The 27,503-nt window shown below is 36.8% G+C and overlaps 1 pseudogene; it reads right to left on the bottom strand.

Annotated features, from left to right (window-relative positions):
• Nucleotides 1-15,386: 15,386 nt before the first annotated feature.
• LOC100610382 (large ribosomal subunit protein uL6-like) lies at nt 15,387-27,144 on the bottom strand (annotated as a pseudogene).
• Nucleotides 27,145-27,503: the final 359 nt, after the last annotated feature.

Genomic DNA, 27,503 nt, shown 5'->3' with positions numbered 1-27,503 from the left:
CTCTTGGCAATTTTGAAGTGTATACTATTCATTTATTAGCTATAGTCACCACACTGTGCAATAGATCTCAAAAAATGATCTAACTGATGATAGAGAAAGCTTTGTACCCTTTCACTATCATCTCCCCATTCCCCCGACCCCAAATTCTGATAATCACCATTCTACTCTCTGCTTCTATGAGTTCAATTGTTTTAGATTCTACATGTAAGTAAGAACATGTAGTATTTGTCTTTCTGTGTTTGGCTTATTTCAGTTAGCATAACTTCTAAAATTCCACCCATGTGCATCTGAATAATTTTTAATGAAATAAAACTTTGAAATCAAAAGTTCAGAAATATTAGATGAAATCAACCTATACGTCAATCTTACTTATAAATATCACTTTAAAATTCTAAATAAATAAAATCATAAATACAATATTAAGTGACAGAATCCAGAAATACATTCAAATAATTATAAATCATGGCAAAGCAGAGCTTATTCCAGGAATGAAAGTGCAGGTAAACTTTAGAATATTAATTAAAATGTCTAACATCTATAAAAAGAATTGTATTTATCTTCATAGATGCTGAAAAACTTTTTAACAAAATAAAAATTATTTCTTTAAAAATCAAAAATTATTTATTAAGATAAGAATAAATGGTTACTGTCTAATATCATAACATATGCTATCTCAAAATGTGAGGAAGCACTTGAAGCGTTCTCAGAATCACAAATAAAACAAAGGCGTGTGTAGCCACTATTATTATTTAACCTTTTTCTGGAGTATTGGAAATGCAACTAGGAAACAGAAAACAACAACAACAACAACTAAAGAGAAAAAAATTGTAAAGGAGTCAAAATTACTGTTATTTGCAGATGGTATTATTACAAACAGTGACATTATATTTCCAGTTATGCAAATTAACAGGAAAGCAATTACAAAAAATAATAGAATTTAATAAGGAGTTCAGTATACACGACTAATACAAGGAATCAATAGTCTTAATATATACAAACAACTTAGAAGTTATGATGGGGGAATAAATCTCATTAAAAATTGCAATTCTTCTTCCCTCCTTCTAAAAAAAGATATAGCACCTAGAAATACACTAAGTGAGAAATATGAAGGATCTATATGAAGCAAATTTGAAGGGTCTTGAAGAATAAAGAGGGCTTAAGCTAATTGAAGAGATGTCATGTTCTTGGTTAGAAAAGCTCAATATTGTAGATTCAATCCTGTCAAAAGTAATATATAAATTTAACCAAATCCTAAAACAGAAACAAAACTCACTGAACTTCATAAGAGGAGACCAGAAAAACTAATTCTAAAATTCAAATGAAAAAATAAAGAAGAATATACAGGAAAATTCTGGCCAAAAAAAAAAAACAGTAAAAAGGGAGACCAGCTCTATACAGTATAAAAGAAAATCTTTAATATGCATGATTAAAATCCTGTGTTACTGGCACATCAATAAAGAGTTTGATAGCATGATAGTCAATGTATTAGTTACTGAAGAAATGCTAATTGAAACTCAAAGATACTATTTTAACAATTAGTAATTATTCAGATAAAGATACTAGTCAAGGTTGGCAGGGGTTTGGGAAATTAGGAAGTCTCATATACTGTGTGTATTGATGCAACTAATTTCTTATAAACTACCTAACACTTTAAACAAACGTGAACTATTGAATCTCAGTACTTCTTTTTCTTTTTCTTTTAAAAAAATGGTTTAAGAACTAAATAGAAGTATATACAAATGTACTGAAATACTCATGGCACCATTATATAAAGTGTCAACCAATGAATCCAATCAAAATATTCAACAAAGGAAATAGGTAAAATAAATTTTAGGGCCGGGCGTGGTGGCTCACGCCTGTAATCCCAGCACTTTGGGAGGCCGAGGTGGGCAGATCACGAGGTCATGAGATCCAGAACAGCCTGACCAACATGGTGATGAAACCCCGTCTCTACTAAAAATACAAAAACTACCTGGGCATGGTGGCACACACATGTAATCCCAGCAACTTGGGAGGCTGAGGCAGGAGACTTGCTTGAACCTGGGAAGTGGAGGTTGCAGTGAGCCGAGATCACACCACTGCACTCCAGCCTGGTGATGGAGCGAGACTCCATCTCAAAAAAATAAATAAATAAATAAATAAATAAATTTTAACACTTCCATAAAATGAAATATGTCACATTTATGTAAGCAACTGAATATAAATTTTTTAAAAGACAGAAATTCAATTGAAAATGCGCAAAGGGTATGAAATAGCAATTTGTAGATAAGGCACCACAGATGGATAAACAGAATATAAAGATTTTCATAAATTCACTGGCACTGAGAAATGCAAATTAGAATGATATCCCATTTGACACTCACAAGATTTCAAAAAGTTTCAAAACCTGGGTCATTCCTAGAGTTAGTGAAATGAACATCCTCCGGCATTGCTTATGAGAGGCTTAAGTGGCACATGTGTCAAAAAAAAACAATCTGGCATTACTTGTAGACATTCGACTGTGTATGCCCTACGACTGGGAAATCACACTCTAAGTACAGAGCCCAGTGAGATTCTTTTTTTTTTTTTTTGTCACCCTGCTGTTCCATAGGTCTCAAAACATATTTCTCCTATTTTTAATTTATTTTATTTTTTATTAATATTATTATTATACTTTAAGTTCTGGGATACATGGGCAGAACGTGCAGGTTTGTTACACAGGTATACATGTGCCATGGTGGTTTGCTGCACTCATCAACTTGTCATCTACATTAGGTATTTCTCCTAATCCTATCCCTCCCCTAACCCTGCATCCCCTGACAGGCCCCAGTGTGTGATGTCTCGCTCCTTATGTCCATGTGTTCTCATTGTTCAACTCCCACTTATGAGGGAGAACATGTAGTGTTTGATTTTTCTGTTCCTGTGTTAATTTGCTGAGAATGATGGTTTCCAGCTTCATCCATGTCCCTGCAGGATGTGAGGGCAATCTGGCTGCGACATTTGTCACCCCATTGATCGCCAGGGTTGATATGGCTGATCTGGCTGGCTAGGCGGGTGTCCCCTTCCTCCCTCACCACTCCATGTGTGTCCCTCCCAAAGCTGCACGCTCTGTCAAAGAGGACGATCATCCCCAATAGAGGAGGACCAGTCTTCGGTCAAGGGTACACGAGTAGCTGTGCTCCCCTGCTAGAACCTTCAAACAAGCTCTCAAGGTCCATGTCCCTGCAAAGGAAATGAACTCATCCTTTTTTATGGCTGCATAGTATTCCATGGTCTATATGTGCCACATTTTCTTTATCCAGTCTATCATTGATGGGCATTTGGGATGGTTCCAAGTCTTTGCTATTATGAACAGTGCTGCAATAAACATATGTGTGCATGTGTGTTTACAGTAGAATGATTTATAATCTTTTGGGTATATACCAAGTAATGGGATTGCTGGTTCACATGGTATTTCTGATTTTAGATCCTTGAGGAATCACCACACTGTCTTCCACAATGGTTGAACTAATTTACACTCCCACCAACAGTGTAAAAGCATTCCTATTTCTCCACATTCTCTCCAGCATCTGTTGTTTGCTGACTTAATGATCGCCATTCTAACTGGTGTGAGATGGTATCTCATTGTGGTTTTGATTTGCATTTCTCTAATGACCAGTGATTTTGAGCTTTTTTCGTATGTTTGTTGGCCCCAGAAGTGTCTGTTCATATCCTTTGGCTACTTTTGGATGAGGTTGTTTGTTTTTTTCTTGTAAATTTGTTTAAGTTCTTTGTAAATTCTGGATATCAGCCCTTTGTCAGATGGATAGATTGCAAAACTTTTCTCCCATTCTGTAGGTTGCCTGTTCATACTGATGATAGTTTCATTTGCTATGCAGAAGCTCTTTAGTTTAATTAGATCCCATTTGTCAGTTTTGGCTTTTGTTACCATTGCTTTTGGTGTTTTAGTCATGAGGTCTTTGCCCATGCCTATGTCCTGAATGGTATTGCCTAGGTTTTCTTCTAGGGTCTTTATGGCTTTAGGTCATATGTTTGAGTCTTTAATCCATCTTGAGTTAATTCTTGTATAAGGTGTAAGGAAGGGGTCCAGTTTCAGTTTTCTGCATATGGCTAGCCAGTTTTCCCAACATCATTTATTAAATAGGTAATACTTTCCTCATTGCTTGTTTTTGTCAGGTTTGTCAAACATCGGATGGTTGTAGATGTGTGGCATTATTTCTGAGGCTTCTGTTCTGTTCCATTGGTCTATATATAAGTTTTGGTACGAATGCCACGCTGTTTTGGCTACTGTTGCCTTGTAGTATAGTTTGAAGTCAGGTAGCATGATGCCTCCCACCTTGTTCTTTTTGCTTAGGATTGTCTTGGCTATACGGGCTTTCTTTGGTTTTATGTGAAAGTTAAAGTAATTTTTTCTAATTCTGTGAAGAAAGTCAACAGTAGCTTGATTGGGGATAGCACTGAATCTATACATTACTTTGGGCAGTATGGCCCAATATCATTTTCATGATATTGACTTTTGATATTTCATGATATTGATTCTCATGATATTGATTCTATTGATTCATGATATTGATTCTGAGGCCCAATATCATTTTCATGATATTGGTTCTTCCCATCCATAAGCATGGAATGTTTTTTCCATTTGTTTGTGTCCTGTCTTATTTCCTTGAGCAGTGGTTTGTAGTTCTCATTGAACAGGTCCTTCACATCCCTTGTCAGTTGTATTCCTAGGTATTTTATTCTCTTTGTAGCAATTGTGAATAGGAATTCACTCATGATTTGGCTCATCCAGAGATTCTTACTCAGATTCATAGGGCAACATGTTCAGAGATATCCCTCACAGCATTGTTTATAATTATGAAGTATCTACCAATTAAATAAGGGTGATAAATAATCACCATGGATACTATGAAACAGTTAACCACAGTTTTAAGAAATCACAAATCCAGGCCGGGGCAGTGGCTCACGCCTGTAATCCCAGCACTCTGGGAGACCGAGGCAGACAGATCACCTGAGGTCAGGAGTTTGGGACAGGCTTGGCCAACATGGCGAACCCCCGTCTCTACTAAAAATACAAAAAACTAGCCAGGTGTGATGGCATGTGCTTGTAGTCCCAGCTACTCGGGAGGCTGAGGCAGGAGAATCGCTTGATCCCAGGCAACGGAGGTTGCAGTGAGCCAAGATCATGCACTGCACTCCAACCTGGGTGACAGAATGAGACTCCTTCTCAAAAAAAAAAAAAAAAAATCATAAATCCATCTAAAAAATACACTATGAGTAAAAATTATTAGAAATGAGCCCCATCCTTACCATATTATGATTTAAATAGTTTGGAAAACATGAAATTTTTAATCTATATGATAAAATTTGTTTCATATAAATATCCATATATCTAGGGTCATCTATCAGACACGTGAGAATGAGTGTCTATAAAGGTGGGGGTGGGAGGAGTGAGGTAGAATAGGAGTGGGGACCAGGAATAGGAGGACCCTACAAATTTTGAAAGTGGGAATGCACCCTGAATTCTCTGCACCAGAGGCTCAAAGAAAATAGAGAAAATTGTGATGCAGAAGATAATTTAATGCCATTAGAATGTGTTTATAATTTAGGTGAGTAAAAATAAAAAATACTACATATGGATATATCAATTTTGTTTAAGATACATTATGAATGCACAGATCAAAAAAGTAACACAATGTTCACAACAATGTTATTTCTAAGTTGTCAGTGATTTTGATTTCTTTATTTCTAGTTTTCAGATTTTTCACTTTCTACTAAAACCTCTGATTAATTTTATAATAAAAATAGACAGAAACTATTAGAGGAAAAATTCTGAAATAGCATGGAACTAGAAAAAACACCCAGTTTCAAATCCTAGCTCTCTTGCTTACTAGCTATATAATTAGAGACTTCACATTTTTTAAACTTCAGTCATTGCATCTAAAGAAAATGGTTGCAGTAATGCATTAATAACATCTCAGGATTATTGAAAGGATTACCCAAGGTAACACATGGAAGTATTTGTAACCCATAAAGTTAAATGCATTCAGGTCCCCCTCCAAAAGTTAAATAAACTTTGAGACCGTATACACTTCAGAATCCATATTTTTGTTTTAGAGACATAATGACATAAAAATAACATATGTGTCATCTCAAAAATGATAAAAGGAATGAGTTTGCAATCACATATTTCTTCAGTGAAATATTAGTATTTGTACCAAGAGAACTAAGTAAATGATAGCCCTAGGTCAGTTCAGATTAAGGGATTGTTAACAGATTAGTTCAAGCTATGCCAGATTTTGTCACCGGGTAAATCACAAAACCACTTAATTTTCAGAAGGTAGTATCAGATTTAGTATCAGATTTACAGATAAGGGATTCAGACTAATAGTCTTACTGGTATGTCTATGTGAAATTAAAATAGATTCACTCATAAATGTATCCTCTGTATTAGTCTGTTTTTACACTGCTGTAAAGAACTTCCTTGAAACTAGATAATTTATAAAGGAAAGAAGTTTAATTGACTTACCTGTATGGCTGGGGAGGTGTCGGGAAACTTACAATCATGGAGGATGCAAGGAGAAGCAAGCACCTTCTTCACAAGGTGGCAGGCAAGAGAGAAGTGTGAAGGAGGAACTTTCAAACACTTATAAAACTATCAAGTCTCATGAGAATTCACTCAATATCACAAGAACAGAATGGAGGAAATCGCCCTCATGATCTAATTACCTTCCTCCTTCAACACATGTGGATTACAGATCCCTCCCTCAATTATGAACCGACATGAGATTTGGGTGGGGACACAGTGCCAAACCGTATCACCTTCCCACAAATGTACTTGGCAGTAAACAAACATAGATGTTTCAAGAACATTGAGAATGGAGTTTATTCAGAATTGGAGATTGACAAATGTATTGGGCAGAAGTTAAGGCTGCGAAAACTGTGTTGGGTTATAAAGGAGGTTTAGTTGAATAGAGAGGCATGGGAACCTAGACAAGAAAGGCTTGAGGCCTTGAGATTGTGGTGAGGGTCAAGATAAGGGCTTATTTGGGATGAAGAGAAATAAGAAGATGTTGCTGAAGGGGACTTTTCAGAGTTCCAAGCCTTGGATGGACATAAAAGCCAAAGAAGTTTATTCTAGGCTTACCACTCTAACCCATGTTCACAAGCTCCCCCACTCATGCTTAATTGTGCATTTATCCTCCCAAAAGTGAATCCTGGCTCCTTGTTGAGCAATGTTGTCAACTGTCACAGCTGCCAAGCCAACAGATGGTGTGGGCCTGTGTCACCAGCACTTTCTAAATGTAAAAATATAGTCATTTAGATGTTTTCTGTGTACACCCATTTCCTCATTAATCTTCTAACTGCAGCTGCAAATGGATAATTTCCATGTAAAATGTAGTGGCATTCTGGCCACCTTCATTCACATACTTTCAGGCCACCTGCTCTGTCTTCAGTACTATAATAGAATTGAGGTGTGCAAAGAACATAGAATCTTTTTCCGATTATTTAGTAAAATCCATGTTTTATCTATCCATCTATACTTAAACCTCTTTGAAGAGAAGGCCACTTTCTTTTAATTTTTTAAACTTGGATAACATAGGGCAGCTCTTAACACCTAAGCGTTAATGAATATTTCTTAAACTGATTTTATATCAAATCTAATTTGTAAGAAGTGGCTCACAGCAAGAAAAAGAAAAAGCACACACACACATAGTAAAAACAGAAGCAAACTGAAAGAATGACTCTACAAAGCATAAAGCCAAATATAAATGGTTATGAATTGTTCCCTGCTTTTGTTTTGTAATCGCTACTAGAAAGAACAATTGAAAGTTATTAATTTGTCAGTTACCTCCCACCTTGAGGCTAGCATGAGTCACAAATTAGAATCTGTGCCACTGATGCTTCTCTTCTCCAACCCATCTTAAAAGTTCTGACCAAATGAATCTCCCTAAAGCACATATCCAATTTCTCCAGCTTAAAACTATAAAGGCTTTCTATTATCCACTGAAAAGAATTCCAAAGATCCTTGGCCTGGAAATTTTTTCTTATCCAGTCCCAAATTGCCCTTGCAACATCATCTTATGTTACTCTTTTCATTGAAACTTGGGCACTATCAAAATAAATGCTTAAAAATATCCCTATTACCATGTACGTGCATTGATATTTTCCATGCAGTTTGTCAACAAAAGACCTCATTTGTTTTCCCTCACTTTGGGGTTGTTTGCCTCGAGGAAATAACTGATATTGAGCAAGATAACTGAAGGATAAAATAGAAAGAGAATATTAAGCCAAAGATTGTACTTAAAGTAAACCACTGAAAATATTACTAAGTAGCTGTTAAAAACAGCCAATATATATGGTAGCATAAGGACATTCTGTTTGGGTATTTTGTACAGGTACTACAAGCTAAAACCAAAGTACCACAATAACAGTTACAACATATAATTTTACAGCTCTTACTCTGCCCTTTGACAAGTGTTCAGGGACTTACATTCCAAAACTTCTGCAATTCTTCAATTTGCTTACCCACAAAGGCACTTCAAAATGAACAACATCCAAACAAACTTAGTATCATTCCATGCACATGCATAAATTCCTGACTCTGAATTTTCTATTTCTGTTATTGAAATCACAATCCAATCAGTTGCCACAACCAGAAACTTTCAAGTTGTCTTTCACTATCCTTATTCAAAGATTTTGGGAGTGGAGGCTTTTTTATTGTACATTGACAAATTATTCATACACATATGTAAAATGTACAAAGTAATGTTATGATTTTTTTTTCGATGTGGAGTCTTGCTCTGTCACCCAGGCTGGAGTTTCGTGGTGCAATCTCGGCTTGCTGCAACCTCCATCTCCTGGGTTCAAGCCATTCTCCTGCCTCACCCTCCCAAGTAGCTGGGATTATAGACATGCACCATCACTCCTGGCTAATTTTTGTATTTTCAGTAGAGACGGATTTCACCATGTTGGCCAGGCTGGTCTTGAACTGACCTCGTGATCTGCCCACTTCAGCTTCCCAAAGTGCTGGGATTATAGGCATGAGCCACCACGCCCAGCCATGATTTTTAAATACAATGTAAAATGATTAAATCAAATGGATTAACATCTCCATCACCTAAAATATTTAATATCTTTTGTATTCAGAACATTTGAAATTTTCTCTTACTGATTTTGAAATGTAAAGTACTCAGTTATTAGCTATATTCACCACAGTTCACAATAGATTTTAAAAAAATCAAATGTATTCCTTCTATGTAACTGAGGCTTTGTACCCTTTGACTATCATCTCCCTCTTCCTCCTACCCCTCAGCCTCTATAACCACCATTCTACTCTCTGCTTCTATAAGTTCAATTGCTTTGGATTCCACATATAAGTGAGAACATGTAGTATTTGTCTTTCTGTGTTTGGCTTATTTCACTTAAGATGATATTCTCTGATTTCATCTGTGTTGTTGCACATAACAGAATTTCTTCCTTTTTAAAGGTTGAATAATATTTCATTCTACATATACTACACTTTCTCTAATCATTCATCCATTAATGGACATTTACTTTGATTCTATAACTTGTCTATTGTGAATAGTGCTACAATGAACATGGGAATGCAAGCATCTCGTCAACACACAGATTTCAAATCTTTTGGGTAAATACCCAGAAGGAGGATTGGTGGATCATATGGCAATTCCATTTTTAGCTTTTTGAGAAACTTCTATACTGTTTTTCACAATGGCTGCACTAATTTACATTCCCACCAACAGTGTACAAGGATTCCCTTTTCTCCACACCCTCATCACCACTTGCTGTCTTTCACCATTTTGATAATAGTCATTCCAACAGTTTAAGGTGATATCTCATGGTGGTTTTACTTTGTATCTCCCTAATAATTAGTGATGTTGAGCATGTTTTCTTGTATCTATTAGCCTTTCATATATCTTCTTTTGAAATGTCTATTTAGGTCCCTTGCCCCTTTCTTAATCAGATCATTTGTTTTCTGTCTATAAAGTTGTTTGAATTCCTTACATATTTTGGACATTAATTTCTTATGAGATGTACAGCTTGCAAATATTTTCTCCCAGTCTGTAGGCTCTCTCTTCATTCTGTGTTTTTCTTTGTTGTGCAGAAGCTTTTTTGCTTTGATATAATTCATTTGTCAATTTTTGCTTTTGTTGCCTGCACTTAAGGGGTCAAATTTAAAAGGCATTGCCCAGACCAGTATTGTGTGGTTTTACTCCATGTTTTCTTCTAGTTGTTTTACACTTTCAGAACTTACGTTTAAATCACTTATCCATTTTGCAACTTTCAGGCAAATGGAGTGAGATAAGGGTCTAATTTTATTCTTCTGTTTGTGAATATTCTGTTTTCCCAACACCGCTTATTGAAGATATTGTCCTTTTGCCATTGTATATTCTTGTGACCTTTGTCAAAAATCAATTGACCATAGATGTGTGGGTTTATTTCTGGGTGCTCTATTCTGTACCATTGGTCAATGTGCTAATTTTTATGCCAATACCATACTGTTTGGGTTATTACCACTTCATAGTATAGCTTGAAATCAGATGGTATGATAACTTCAGGTTTGTTCTATTGTTTTGTTGGCTTTTTAAAATTTTGTTGTTGTTTTTGTTGTTTTTGCTCATGATTATCTTGGCTATTTGGGGGGCTTGGAGTTGTTTTGTGGTTTTGAATCAATTTTAGGAATTTTTTTCCATATGAAAAATGACACTGGAATTTTGGTAGGTGTTTCATTGAATCTATAGATCATGCTAGGTAGTACGGATATTTTAACTTTATTAATTCTTTCATGCCATGAACACTGGATATTTTTCCATTTATTTGTGTCTCTTTAATTTCTTTCATTAAGGTTTTATTATTTTCTATGTACAGGTCTTGGTCACTTCCTTAAGTTAAATTTATTCCTAAATTTTTTTTTAGCTATCATAAGTAGGATTGCTGTCTTGATTCTTTCTCAGAAAGTTTGTTGTGAGTGTAAAGAAATGCTACTAGTTTTTGCATGTTGATTTTTTACCTGCAGCTTTATTGAATTTGTTTATCAGTTCTCAGTTTTTTCTGAAATCTTTAGGGTTTTCTATATGTAAGTTCATGTTATCAGCAAACAATGACATTTTTACTTCTATTCTCATTTAGATGCCTTTTATTTTTTTTCTCTTCCCTCATTTTTCTGGCATGGTCTTCCAACTGTGTTGAATAGTAGTGATGAGAGTGGGTACTCCTGTCTTATTCTGAATCTTAGAGGAGCAGGTTCCAATTTATCATCATTAAGTATTAGAATCACGTTAGCTTTGGGCTTACTATACATGGCCTTTATTGTGTTGAATTATATCCCTTATATACCTAATTTGTTAAATGTATTCATCATGAAAAGGTGTTTAATTTTGTCAACTGCTTTTTCTGCATCTAATGAGATGATCATATGATTTTTGTCTTTCTGTTAATGTGGTGTATTGTATTTATTGATTTACAAATGTTGATGCATTCTTGCATTGCAGAAAAAAATCTCACTTGATCATGATGAATATCTTTTTAATGTGTTATAGAATTGGGTTTTCTAGTATTTTGTTGAGGATTTTTGCATCTGTTTACCAAGGATATTGGCCTGTAGTTTTCTTTTCTTGTGATTTTCTTATCTGGCTTTGGAATCAGAGTAATGCTAGCCTCATAAAAAGAGTTTGGAAGTATTTCCTCCTCTTTGATTTTTTGCAAAAGTGTATGGAGTATTGGTATTAGATATTCTTTAAATGTTTGGTAGAATTCACCAGTGAAGACATCAGGTCCTGGGCTTTTCTTTGATAGAAGACATTTTCAATCTCCTTGCTCACTGTTAGTCTGTTCAAATTTTCTCTTTCTTCATAATTCCATCTTAGTAGGTCATATGTGTCTAGGAATTTATCCATTTCTTCTAGATTATCCAGTTTGTTGAAATATAATTGTTCATAGTAGCCTCTCATGATCCTTTGTATTTCTGAGCTGTCAGTTGTAATGTCTTCTTCTTTCATTTCTGATTTTATTTATTTGAGTCTTCTCTTTTATTCCTTAGTCTAGCTAAAGGTTTATCAATTTTGTTTATCTTTAAAAAAGCTAACTTTGTTTCATTAATCTTTGGTATTGTTTTTCTAGTCTCTATTTTATAATTTACTTCTGCTCTGATCTTTATTATTTCTTTTCTTCTATTAATATTGGGCGTAGTTCATTCTTTTTTTCTTTCCCTGAGTTCCTTGAGTGATGTTCAGTTGTATGTGTTTGTGATCATTTTTGTTTTTTGATGTAGATGTTATTGCTATAAACTTTCCTCTTAAAACTGCTTTTGCTGCATCTCATAAGTTGTGACATATTGTGTTCCCAATTTTTTGTCTCAATAAATTTTTAAATTTTGCTTTTTAATTTCTTCATTTATCTATTGAATGTTCCAAAGCATATTGTTTAATTTCCTTATATTTGTGAATTTTCCAAAATTCCTCCTGTTACTGATTTCCAATTATATGCCATTGTCGTTGGAAAAGGTACTTTATATGATTTCCATTTTGTTAAATTTTCTAAGACTTGTATTCTGGCCTAACGTATGATCTATCCTGGAGAATGTTCACTGAATGTTTGGGAAGAACGTGGATTCTGTTCTCCTGGGGGAAGATGCTCTGTAGATGTCTTTTAGGTCTATTTTATTGGTAAGTGATATTCAAATCCAATATTTTTTATTAATTTTCTGTCTGAATGATTTTTTCATTATTAAAATGGTATATTGAAGTTCCTTATAATACAACTTATAAATTAAAAATAGAGAGTAAGTCAATAGATTCATAAAGCAAATTGTTATTCTTATCCATGTTTCCAAAACAAAGACACAAAAGCACCAAAAGAAAAAGTGATTGTGTTGAAAATGGGGAACACATTGAGGATATGGGACAAACTTAAATTCTCAGAGTTTTTATCGGTATTGTTATTGTTATTGCTGTTTTATTGAACTGAATTATATAAATGAGAAAATTAAACAATCCTTATGACAAATCTCTTTTGGAGTTTATTGAACATACTACTGCCTCTCAGCTACAGAGACCACACTTTTTTGTATGCCAAGAACAACTACACATCATGTATAAAACTAAGGTCAAGTGTGCAGCAGATTTCAAGCAAATAATTATTCCCCAAAAGATAATTTTGCATAGTTTTTCGAAGGAAATTGGCCTCAATTTGTTGTTTCTTTTCAACAAAAATGTTAAGCTACGCATGTTTTTTAGTTCATTTTAAATTTGTCTGAATAAAGCAATCCCTCCAACATATTTGCAGCGTTTTGCAACATCAGATGTTGCTTCCAGCTGCAAAAAAAAAAAAAAAAAAAAATTATCCTTTATGCTCCCTTATGCTCTAAACAATTTAGAATGTTTGCATCTGTAGAAACAGTAGCTGCATGTGGAGTCCAGTACCCGAGAGGTGGTTGTTTCTATACACTATTAGACTATATGAAAGACAGCATTGTCAAGTACTTAATGATTGGCTTTTCATGTGGGGCCCAACATTCCAACAGAGACTTTATTATTCATACCAATCTGGCTTTAGTTCATCTTCTACAGACACTCCAGATTAAATTTTCTTCATTATCATTACAGAACTACATAAATAAGTGGCACATCTGTTCATGAAGTGGTTTATTATCTGTTCGGATGAGGTTCGAGATGAATAGAAAAAATAACTATAGAGGAGACAAATGCACCAAGGTTTATGCCCACTGTGGAATTCAAGACCAGTTATGTTATCTCTGAAAATCCTTTGGTCTCTCCCTTCCACTGAATGGGGAATTATTAACGAATGATTTGGTACCATTTATCATGAAGAAGAATGCAAAGCAGATAGAAATCAAACCAAAACAAATGCACAGAAACCTGGCACGTGATAAGGGCCTAATGACGACCTCACATTGTTCCATTCAATTTCAAGCCCATCTCTCCAAAAGAAAACTTGAAGAACTGTAAATATTTTACCAACAATCCCATATCAGATATTTCTCATGCAAAATAAGGCTGTATAAATAAATCTGTTGATTAGGAATGCATCAACACATTACAGCTGTGCCATTCACTTGGGGCTTACAACCAATCTTTTCTGTTACTATTAGGCTTACACCACTCATTTCAGAGCTAGCATAAGGCCTAGGCAGTCTGAAGAATTTATGCCAGCCCTGATCAGGTCTGCATTCAGGTATTTGTCTGCAACATACCTTGACTGTACTCCCAGTTTGCCATAGCTCAGTCATAAAATGTGCTACAAGTGGTTCATTTCTGCTAATACCAAAATAATAGTGAAAACAGAAATAACAATAATAATAATAATTACTCAAACTTTAATATAAAAATAAATCACCTGATAATCTTGTTAAAATGCAGATTCTGATTCACTAAGTCTGGGGTGGGGACTAAGATTGTATTTCTAACAGGCTCCCAATCTTGCTGATGTTTCTGGCATGTAGAAAATACTAGCGTGGAAATCGACCTATGGTATTTAATAATGCTAGCCACGTGTGACTTCTGAGCACTCAAACTGCAGCTACCCAAATGGAGATGTGCCCTAAGTATAAAATATACAACAGACATCACATGCTTACTGCTCCCCAAAATACAATGTCATTAATATTTTGTATTGATTAAATGTGTAAAAGATTTTCATCTATGATGGTTAAATAAAATATATTATTTAATTTAATTTTACCTGTTTATATTTACTTTTTAAAATGTGGCAACTAGAAATTTTAAAATTATAGATATGGCTTGCACATTTCCACAATGCTGAGATGAACAATTTGTGAAATTTTTGTTTTGTTTCTTTAACATACATATGTTAAACATTACATACATCACCATATCTTATAAGATATCTTTGACATGATGCCTGGAGGTGGGATAACTCTATTCTTGCCACCAATCAAGTGGATGAACCTATTAAAATGCTTTCAACAGCAATGAAATCAAACAGCATTAAGCTATAAGGAAAAGTATTTGTTCAGGTAACAGTAAAATAAGACTGGCGTACTTAATTTGGGACTCTGACTCTATTTCTTTTTAATTCTCTTAGTTAGATCCAATGCTCAGGCAAAGCGGCACATCGGCAACTGAAAAAAAAAATCCAGAGAAAAAGAGATAATATATTCCTTGAGTCTCTATTTTAAAAGCAAGGAAACTTTTCCAGAAACCATTAATAAACTTTAATTCCACCTCACTGTTTCAAACTGAGTCAGATCCTCAAACTTGAGCCAGTCCTTGTGAACTGAAAATTGACATGTTCTTATTACCTTAGACAGAGTTGCTTGTATCAATCACTGATAAAATTAATGGAATTAACAAAGTTTACTTGAACTAATTATGACACATCCCCAGAAAAGTGAAGTTGATCTTTCAAAATGCAAGTCTATCACCTGATGGGAAATAAATAGGGTGGAGGAGGATAGACTCAAGACCACAACAGTAGGTGAGAACCTTCTCCTGTTATATAGGATTATTATTTTGGGAAAAGTATACTTGATAATGGTAATTATTTTCCAAATCAACAGGTCTTTTATTGCATCATTTAAATATCACAGTTAGTTCTTTGGAATCATCTGGCATCTTGTTTATGTAACCAGACAACTGTTATATCTTACTCAGCTTGCTGAACTGTCCCTTTTTCAGAGACATAGATGCCATCCAAAATTTTTCTGATACTCTTGTTTTTAGCTGTTGTGGCTTGCTGAATCAAAGCAGTTGAATTTGAAACCAGTTCAATGTCATTTCCTTCCAGGATTAAGTCATCTTTCTGGGCTTGAGATATACTGAACAAGCAACACCTGGCCTCATCTGAACCCTGTGGAAATATATATATATATATATTTGAGATGGAGTTTTACTGTTGTTGCCCAGGCTGGAGTGTAATGGCGTGATCTCAGCTCACTGCAACCTCAGCCTCCTGGGTTCAAGTGATTCTCAGCCATTCGAGTAGCTGGGATTACAGACGCCTGTCAGCATGCCTGGCTAATTTTTTTGTAGTTTTAGTAAAGACGGGGTTTCACCATGTTGGCCAGGCTGGTCTCGAATTCCTGACTTCAGGAGATCCTCCTGCCTCGGCCTCCCAAAGTGCTGGGATTACAGGCATGAGCCACCTCACCCGGCCTTATCCAAGAAATGTCTGATTTCAAAAAGAGACCTATTCTCAGGGATAATGACATTGATGGGGAAGTGAGCATACACAGACCTCATATTGTAATGGAAGTCCAGTGTAACACCTTTGATCATGTTCTGTATGTTGTGCTATGATCATGTTGTGCTATGAATAGCACAAACCGTAGCCACTTTCTATTTCCCCCCTTTTGTCAACCTTGAGCCTCTTCTTTTCCTTTCCAAGGAGACTAAGTTCTACATTGATGTGACTGAAGTCTCTCTGCAGGTTTCCTCTGGGGCCCTTCACAAAAACTACGCATCCCTTCAGAGTGGTGTTGACATTTTCTGAAATATCAACAGTCTGCCGAGAATGGTCTTCATTCTCACAGTAAATGCAGCAAACACTGGTAAAAATTTTTATATAACAAATATATATATATTTAAATTAGAACCCAGAATCCTATCACTTCATAATATGATATTGCTGACTCACTCCAAACAGCTCCTCAGGCATGCACATATGCATAAATTGTGTAAACTATATATACTTAACTGTAACCTTTTTTCCTATGCAATCTGCTGTAGAAATCTTTTCATTTAGATTTATATGACCATTTTTGCCAATTAAAATACCCCATTGTAAGCAAATGCTTTAGTTTAGAACTTTCCAGTCAGCATGCCATGAATGGACTTCAGGTACATCTCAAGCTGTTAATCCACTTGGTCCTCAGTGTAGCCAGGTGAAGCCAGGGGCTTCCCAGCATATAGCTTTATTAGAGCAAGATTCTGACGGCCCTGCTCAATGATAAAATTTGTAAAGCATAGCCACTAATTTCCACCAGTTTTTGATGTTTCTGTTATTTCAAATTTTTCATTATTAGAAACAAATTACTATAAATATTATTAATCATATATTTTTTCCCAGTTGTCGGTTCTGGCAATAAAATTTTAGACAATTGTATTTTCAGCAGGTTTTTTAAGGCTGCAAGAAATAGACATGCATAACACTTTTTAAGTATTAGAACTTCAGTGTTGAGACATATGAAGATGTAGAAGGATAGTGGTTACATTCCCATCAGCTGTTTATCAAGACCCTCATCAAGTTCATTTGATATCACTTGGAATAACAATTAGAAATAAGGTGATCTGCTCACTAGACTTGCTAATATTTAGACATCCTAAAGTGGAGTAATGTGAAAGCAGTACAGAGGAGGCTGGCTTCCCTAATATTCAGCTAAGCTACGGATGGTTTGAGCCAGTACTTGTTCCATGGGTACCAGAGGTGTTTCCATTCAAATTTTCCAGGGGTGTGTGTGTGTGCGTGTGTACTTCCAAGCACATAAAAGAGAGGCAGAGAAGTGGGCAGGCAGTAGGCAGACAAAAAACACAGGCAGACAAACAACATTTTCTGATGATAATGGCTGAGCTTAAAATATTTTTAAAAGGTTAGAAACCTAAAACAACTTTTTCAAAAATTCATATTATTAGTTCCATTTTACAAAGAAGGTAGAGGAGGCTCAAAGACTAACAAAAGCAGAAAGTCCTCAGAGTGATCTTTGACTCAAAATTCTATACTCTCTATTTGAAGCCAGCTTTATTATCCAGAAAGGAACCGGTAGTGATGCAGGACAAGAAAGGCCCAAAATTGAGGCTTAGCCTGGGAGGGTTTTTGGCTCTACCCAGGGGTTCTTGGCTTTGCCCAGTGAAGAATTCAAGGGTGAACTGGTGGTGTTAAACAGCAACTTTTATTGAAGCAGCAGTGAACAGCAGCCAGCAGAGGTACTGCTCCTTGCAGAGTAGGACTACCCCATAGGCAGTGTGCCCAGAGTGGCAGCTCAAAGGCATGTCTGCATGCATATTTATACCTACTTTAAATTATATGCAGAAATTCCTAGGAAAAGAGTGACAACTTCAAGTTGTTTGGTCATTATCATAGAACAAGGCAGCAACTTCCAGATGTTGCCATGGCAATGGCAAACTAATGCGGTCCACTGGTGGGGTTTTTCTTATGGAAAGCTGTTTCCCCCGCTGGACCTGTTTTAGCTCGTTCTCTATTTGGCCTGGTGTCTGAGCCCCGCCTCCAGAGTCAAGTAGCATGGGCTGCCCAGTTGCCATTTTCTAAATTCATGGAAAAAGTTCGTGTTGATTTGGGTGAAACTTGAGCTTGATAGAAAAGAACAATTTGGCAAGTTCGTATTCAGTGAACTGCATGATGAAGATGCCAGATCCACATTAGCATAGCACAATCGCAAATGACTGTACAGTAGTCCTCCATGAAAAATGGCTACATTAATGATTGCTTACTGATCAGTCTAAGTTCTAGGATAAGATTTGCTAGGAACATCCTTGAGAGGCCTTGAGTTGCTCAGCACTAGTACTATACAGTATGGATTTTATGTGGTGTTCATCATCGTCTTATACATTCAGACTATATAAAGGTTGCCAATAAGCAAACATAGAATCAGCTGGGTAAACTACATCTTGATATTAAATTGTGTAGAAATTGATAAATAAGCTCTAAAGTTACAATGATTTATCAGAATGATTAAAGCCATAATTTTTATACCATTGATTTTAACCACACAGACACTGCTGCTGAAAGGAGCCAATCATGTATAGCTTACCTGAGAAACAAAATTTTAAAACTTTGTAATAATGTTAAATATATTCATGTAAAAAATGGATCTGACATGGGCAAAACATGCAGAATACACATATGCACCAATAGTCACTTTATTACGAATACTTTGTTGGCTCCTTGTTTTCTGAATAACCAAAGTGGGCAAGGAGACTCTAACTTTCTCCATAATTACACTTTTGAGATCACTTTATTCACCAAATATTGCTTCAGATTCTATTATGTGCCAGGCAGACAAAAGGATGCAACATCGAGCAAGATGGATATCCCCCTACCTTCAAAGAGCCTGAAGTCTAGAGAGAGACAAACAATTAAAATTGTTTATCTGACTATTACTAGACAGTGTAATGGGAACTCTGCTTGGAAAAGAGGAAGGCATGGTTGCTCCTAACCTACATTTTGGAGGAGCGACTTCTTATCTGATCTAACAAAAAAGTTAGGTAAAGAACGGCAAGAATAAGAGAATATCCTGTGAAAAGACCAGAAGTTCAGAGAAAAAGATTCATTCAGGGAACTGCAAATATTCAGGCATGTCTAGAACATAAAGTCTAAGTGGGGAATGGTGTAAAAACCTCAAGAGGTTGAAGAAATAAGCTACAAGCACATCACAAACTCCAAAGCAATTAAATAATTTGGACATTATTCTGAGGGCAATTGAGGGCAAGGTTGCCAGATAAAATGTAGAAGGCCCAGCTAAATGTGAATTTCAAATAAACAACAAATAACTTTTTCGGTATAAATATGTCTTAATTATTATTAAAAACATACTATTAAAAAATCATTGTTTATTTGAAATCCAAATAACTGGGTATTCTGTGTTTGTATTTACTTAATCTGACAACCTTCATAGGAAGCCACTAAAGGAGTTTAAGCAGAAGAGTTAAATGATATAATTTGAGCTTTAGAGAGATACCACTGGTTGTGATATAGAAAACAAATTCATTCATTTGTTCACCTATGACATCATTTTTTGAGCAGGCACCTTTTATTCCAGGCAAAGATTTAACTAAGACACAAATCTGTAATTCCAAAAAAAACTTAGGGCAGTGTCTTTTGAGTACCATCCTTCCTATTTTTGCCATATGTTCCCTTCCTGTATTGATACTTATGCTGTAGTATGTAGACTGGTTGACTGTATAGCACATTGACTGTGGAGCCAGAGAATCCGGATTCAGTCTCTGACTTCCTCTACTCATGAATTGTGCAAGACACTTAACCTCTTATGTCTCAGTCTCTTTATCTGGCAAGAAAGAATATAATGTTTTCTGCAAATTGTAGGGATCAAATGAGTTAATGTATGTGAAGCCCTTAGAACAGTGTCTGACACAGAATAAACTTTATGAAAGCATCCATTCTTACTCTAAGTATCAACTTACATTTTCTGTGATCCTCTGAAGCTTTCTTCTCTCAACTCGTCAAAGTCATTCTCCGTCCAGCTTTGTTCAATTGCTGGTGAGGAACTGCGTTCCTTTGGAGGAGGAAAGGCGCTCTGCTTTTTAGAGTTTCCAGTTTTTCTGTTCTGTTTTTTCCCTATCTTTGTGGTTTTATCTACTTTTGATCTTTGATGATGGTGATGTACAGATAGGTTTTTGTTGTGGATGCCCTTTCTGTTTGTTAGTTTTCCTTCTGACAGACAGGACCCTCAGCTGCAGGTCTGCTGGAGTTTGCTAGAGGTCCACTCCAGACCCTGTTTGCCTGGGTATCAGCAGCGGTGGCATCAGAACAGTGGATTTTCGTGAACCGTGAATGCTGCTGTCTGATTGTTCCTCTGGAAGTTTTGTCTCAGAGGAGTACCCGGCCTGTGAGGGGTCAGTCTGCCCCTACTGTGGGGTGCCTCCCAGTTAGGTTGCTCAGGGGTCAGGGGTCAGGGACCCACTTGAGGAGGCAGTCTGCCCGTTCTCAGATCTCCAGCTGCGTGCTGGGAGAAGCAATGCTCTCTTCAAAGCTGTCAGACAGGGACATTTAAGTCTGCAGAGTTTACTGCTGTCTTTTTGTTGGTCTGTGCCCTGCCCCCAGAGGTGGAGCCTACAGAGGCAGGCAGGCCTCCTTGAGCTGTGGTGGGCTCCACCCAGTTTGAGCTTCCCAGCTGCTTTGTTTACCTAAGCAAGCCTGGGCAATGGCGGGCGCCCCTCCCCCAGCCTCGCTGCCTCCTTGCAGTTTGATCTCAGACTGCTGTGCTAGCAATCAGCGAGACTCCCTGGGCATAGGACCCTCTGAGCCAGGTGCGGGATATTATCTCCTGGTGCGCCGTTTTCTAAGCCCGTCAGAAAAGCACAGTATTAGGGTGGGAGTGACCCTGTTTTCCAGGTGCCATCTATCACCCCTTTCTTTGACTACGAAAGGGAACTCCCTGACCACTTAACTACTCCAAGCTACAGGAGGAAATTCAAACCAAAGGCAAAGAAGTTAAAAACTTTGAAAAAAATTTAGATGAATGTATAACTAGAATAACCAATACAGAGACGTGCTTAAAGGAGCTGATGGAGCTGAAAGCCAAGGCTTGAGAACTACGTGAAGAATGCAGAAGCCTCAGGAGCCAATGAGATCAACTGGAAGAAAGGGGATCAGTGATGGAAGATGAAATGAATGAAATGAAGCGAGAAGGGAAGTTTAGACAAAAAAGAATAAAAAGAAATAAACAAAGCCTCCAAGAAATATGGGACTATGTGAAAAGACCAAATCTACGTCTCATTGGTGTACCTGAAAGTGACGGGGAGAATGGAATCAAGTTGGAAAACACTCTGCAGGATATTATCCAGGAGAACTTCTCCAATCTAGCAAGGCAGGCCAACATTCACATTCAGGAAATACAGAGAATGCCACAAAGATACTCATCGAGAAGAGCAACACCAAGACACATAATTGTCAGGTTCACCAAAGTTGAAATGAAGGAAAAAATGTTAAGGGCAGCCAGAGAGAAAGGTCAGGTTACCCACAAAGGGAAGCCCATCAGACTAACAGCTGATGTCTCAGCAGAAACTCTACAAGCCACAAGAGAGTGGGGGCCAATATTCAACATTCTTAAAGAAAAGAATTTTCAACCCAGAATTTCATATCCAGCCAAACTAAGCTTCATAAGTGAAGGAGAAATAAAATACTTCACAGAAAAGCAAATGCTGAGATATTTTGTCACCACCAGGCCTGCCCTAAAAGAGCCCCTGAAGGAAGCACTAAACATGGAAAGGAACAACCAGTACCAGTCACTGCAAAATCATGCCAAATTGTAAAGACCATTGAGGCTAGGAAGAAACTGCATCAACTAATGAGCAAAATCACCAGCTAACATCATAATGACAGGATCAAATTCACACATAACAATATTAACTTTAAATGTGAATGGACTAAATGCTCCAACTAAAAGGCACTGACTGGCAAATTGGATAAAGAGTCAAGACCCATCAATGTGCTGTATTCAGGAAACCCATCTCACTTGCAGAGACACATATAGGCTCAAAATAAAAGGATGGAGGAAGATCTACCAAGCAAATGGAAAACAAAAAAAGGCAGGGGTTGCAATCCTAGTCTCTGATAAAACAGACTTTAAACCAACAAAGATCAAAAGAGACAAAGAAGGCCATTACATAATGGTAAAGGGATCAATTCAACAAGAAGAGCTAACTATCCTAAATATATATGCATCCAATACAGGAGCACCCAGATTCATAAAGCAAGTTCCGAGTGACCTACAAAGAGACTTAGACTACCACACAATAATAATGAGAGACTTTAACACCCCACTGTCAACATTAGACAGATCAACGGGACAGAAATTTAAAAAGGATACCCAGGAATTGAACTCAGCTCTGCACCAAGTGGACATAATAGACATTTACAAAACTCTCCACCCCAAATCAACAGAATATACATTTTTTTCAACACCACACCACACCTATTCCAAAACTGACCACATAGTTGGAAGTAAAGCTCTCCTCAGCAAATGTAAAAGAACAGAAATTATAACAAACTGTCTATCAGACCACAGTGCAATCAAACTAGAACTCAGGATTAAGAAACTCACTCAAAACTGCTCAACTACATGGAAACTGAACAACCTGCTCCTGAATGACTACTGGGTACATAACAAAATGAAGGCAGAAATAAAGATGTTCTTTGAAACCAACGAGAACAAAGACAAAACATACCAGAATCTCTGGGACACATTCAAAGCAGTGTGTAGAGGGAAATTTATACCACTAAATGCCCACAAGACAAAGCAGGAAAGATCCAAAATTGACACTCTAACATCGCAATTAAAAGAACTAGAAAAGCAAGAGCAAACACATTCAAAAGCTAGCAAAAGGCAAGAAATAACTAAAATCAGAGCAGAACTGAAGGAAATAGAGACACAAAAAACCCTTCAAAAAATTAATGAATCCAGGAGCTGGTTTTTTTAAAGGATCAACAAAATTGATAGATCGCTAGCAAGACTAATAAAGAAGAAAAGAGAGAAGAGTCAAATAGATGCAATAAAAAATGATAAAGGGGATATCACCACCGATCCCACAGAAATACAAACTACCATCAGAGAATACTGCAAACACCTCTACGCAAATAAACTAGAAAATCTAGAAGAAATGGATAAATTCCTTGACACATACACCCTCCCAAGACTAAACACGGAAGAAGTTGAATCTCTGAATAGACCAATAACAGGCTCTGAAATTGTGGCAATAATCAATAGCTTATCAACCACAGAGAGTCCAGGACCAGATGGATTCACAGCGGAATTCTTCCAGAGGTACAAGGAGGAAATGGTACCATTCCTTCTGAAACTATTCCAATCAATAGAAAAAGAGGGAATCCTCCCTAACTCATTTTATGAGGCCAGCATCATCCTGATACCAAAGCCAGGCAGAGATACAACCAAAAAAGAGAATTTTAGACCAATATCCTTGATGAACATTGATGCAAAAATCCTCAATAAAATACTGTCCAACCAAATCCAACAGCACATCAAAAAGCTTATCCACCATGATCAAGTGGGCTTCATCCCTGGGATGCAAGGCTGTTTCAATATACACAAATCAATAAATGTAATCAAGCATATAAACAGAACCAAAGACAAAAACCACATGATTATCTCAAAAGATGCAGAAAAGGCCTTTGACAAAATTCAACAACCCTTCATGCTAAAAACTCTCAATAAATTAGGTATTGATGGGACGTATCTCAAAATAATAAGAGCTATCTATGACAAACCCACAGCCAATATCATACTGAATGGGCAAAAACTGGAAGCATTCCCTTTGAAAACGGGCACAAGACAGGGATGCCCTCTCTCACCACTCCTATTCAACATAGTGTTGGAAGTTCTGGCCAGGGCAATTAGGCAGGAGAAGGAAATAAAGGGTATTCAATTAGGAAAAGAGGAAGTCAAATTGTCCCTGTTTGCAGAAGACATGATTGTATATCTAGAAAACCCCATTGTCTCAGCCCAAAATCTCCTTAAGCTGATAAGCAACTTCAGCAAAGTCTCAGGATACAAAATCAATGTACAAAAATCACAAGCATTCCTATACACCAACAACAGACAAACAGAGAGCCAAATCATGAGTGAACTCCCATTCACAATTGCTTCAAAGAGAATAAAATACCTAGGAATCCAACTTACAAGGGACGTGAAGGACCTCTTCAAGGAGAACTACAAACCACTGCTCAATGAAATAAAAGAAGATATAAAGAAATGGAAGAACATTCCATGCTCATGGGTAGGAAGAATCAATATTGTGAAAATGGCCATACTGCCCAAGGTAATTTACAGATTCAATGCTATCCCCATCAAGCTACCAATGACTTTCTTCACAGAATTGGAAAAAACTACTTTAAAGTTCATATGGAACCAAAAAAGAGCCTGCATTGCCAAGTCAATCCTAAGCCAAAAGAACAAAGCTGGAGGCATCACACTACCTGGCTTCAAACTATACTACAAGGCTACAGTAACCAAAACAGCATGGTACTGGTACCTAAACAGAGATATAGATCAATGGAACAGAACAGAGCCCTCAGAAATAACACCACATATCTACAACTATCTGATCTTTGACAAACCTGAGAAAAACAAGCAATGGGGAAAGGACTCTCTATTTAATAAATGGCACTGGGAAAACTGGCTAGCCATATGTAGAAAGCTGAAACTGGATCCCTTCCTTACATCTTATACAAAAATTAATTCAAAATGGATTAAAGACTTAAACGTTAGACCTAAAACCATAAAAACCCTAGAAGAAAACCTAGGCATTACCATTCAGGACATAGGCATGGGCAAGGACTTCATGTCTAAAACACCAAAAGCAATGGCAACAAAAGCCAAAATTGACGAATGGGATTTAATTAAACTAAAGAGCTTCTGCACAGCAAAAGAAACTACCATCAGAGTGAACAGGCAACCTACAAAATGGGAGAAAATTTTCACAACCTACTCATCTGACAAAGGGCTAATATACAGAATCTACAATGAACTCAAACAAATTTACAAGAAAAAAACAACCCCATCAAAAAGTGGGCAAAGGACATGAACAGACACTTCTCAAAAGAAGACATTTATGCAGCCAAAAAACACATGAAAAAATGCTCATCATCCCTGGCCATCAGAGAAATGCAAATCAAAACCACAATAAGATACCATCTCACACCAGTTAGAATGGCAATCATTAAAAAGTCAGGAAACAACAGGTGCTGGAGAAGATGTGGAGAAATAGGAACACTTTTACACTGTTGGTGGGACTGTAAACTAGTTCAATCATTGTGGAAGTCAGTGTGGCAATTCCTCAGGGATCTAGAACTAGAAATACCATTTGACCCAGCCATCCCATTCCTGGGTATATACCCAAAGGACTATAAATCATGCTGCTATAAAGACACATGCACACGTATGTTTATTGTGGCACTATTGACAATAGCAAAGACTGGGAACCAATCCAAATGTCCAACAATGATAGACTGGATTAAGAAAATGTGGCACATATACACCATGGAATACTATGCAGCCATAAAAAAGGATGAGTTCATGTCCTTTGTAGGGACATGGATGAAATTGGAAATCATCATGCTCAGTAAACTATTGCAAGGACAAAAAACCAAACACCGCATGTTCTCATTCCTAGGTGGGAATTGAACAATGAGAACACATGGACACAGGAAGGGGAACATTACACTCTGGGGACTCTCGTGGGGTCTGGGGAGGGGGGAGGGATAGCATTAGGAGATATACCTAATGCTACATGAGGAGTTAATGGGTGCAGCACACCAGCATGGCACATGTATTCATATGTAACTAACCTGCACATGTGCACATGTACCCTAAAACTTAAAGTATAATAATAATTTTAAAAAACCTTACATTTCCTTCAAGTAAAATTTTTTTAACTTAAATAAACTTACCTAAAAGCAAAACGTTGTATCATGATTACAAGTGGAAAATTAATTATTTCATTTGCCATGAATAGAAGTTCATAGCATAAATTCAACTTAAAAATACAATAATAACAACAAACAATCATACTGGATTTATTATTTTGCAAAATAACAATGAAACATATTTTTTAGATCTCACTGTTGCATTTTACAGAAGTGGAAATTGAGGCTCAGAAGAGAAGAGATTTTCCTCGGTCATAGTGACTTAAGCACAAAGCAGGGGAATGTATCTGTGGTCATTAATTCGTAATTCAGGGCTTTCTCCAATGTATCTGTGGCTGTTCTATCATAAAGCTTTAGCGTACATACCTGCAGAGCTGCATAGCTTTGGACCTTTAATTTTTCTAAAAGTCCTGTAGTCGAGTATTACTGCCTGTACTACCATTTCTGAACCTTTCTTTATTGTTGCCTGTCATTCTTTTCGCTGAGCTTTCTAAAATTCCATCTCACTCAGCCCTTAAGAGAGGAGTAAAATTCTCATCTCACTGGAGCGGGAGAAGAGCTCTCTAGCTGCTATTCCTGTGGTCAGGCGAGATGGACCTTCCCATTGAAGAAAGTTCAGAAGAAGCTTCTAGATACACACATACACACACACATGCACACACACACTTTTCTGCACCTATCAATACCTCTCTTTTAACATGAGATTCCTCCTCTTTACGCTTCCATTGGCTCCTTTCTTTTTCACTCCCTCTTCTGTTCTATTTTAGTTTTTCCTGGTTCTGAGCTCCCGGAGGCAGGCAAAGTAGGAAGTAAAATACATCAGCAGGCTTAATGCAAAGATAGACAAATGTTGCAATTGCCAAAATCAAAATATTCACTCATGTACCACCTAAAATTACTCTGGTTGACATACATCAGAAAAGTCTGCTGAAAAGAATCCTGTCCCCAGAATTCTAGGCAAACAAGGACTGAAGAGCTGAAACCCCAGCCATCTGACACCGAGAAAGCAGCACCTCTCCAAGTAGACATGCTGATGACCAAGGACAAACTTTTTATTTTTCGTGGGAGGCCTTTTCACATGTAGTGATGATTTATAAGCTTTCAAAATAAACGATGCCCTAATAATGCAAGTACACACAACTAGCACCATTCAGTGGCCTGTATTTATGTGCTAGATTTTTACAAGTCAAGGGGTCCTCATAAGGATTTTGATAAAGAAATGTAATTCATACCTGGATGGCTGCAGCAAGCATTTAAAATACAAAATCCATTTAGTACCGATTAGCTCTAGAACATTAGTTATGTAATCTGCCACAATGGCAGATATTAGACAGAACGTTTTTCCCTTCCCTTTGAAACAGTTTATCAATCACCCTTGCTCCTGACAA

The sequence above is a fragment of the Pan troglodytes genome, chromosome 4, assembly GCF_028858775.2.
Source record: "Pan troglodytes isolate AG18354 chromosome 4, NHGRI_mPanTro3-v2.0_pri, whole genome shotgun sequence".
NCBI lineage: Eukaryota > Metazoa > Chordata > Mammalia > Primates > Hominidae > Pan > Pan troglodytes.
This window is presented reverse-complemented; position numbering and strand designations above follow the sequence as displayed.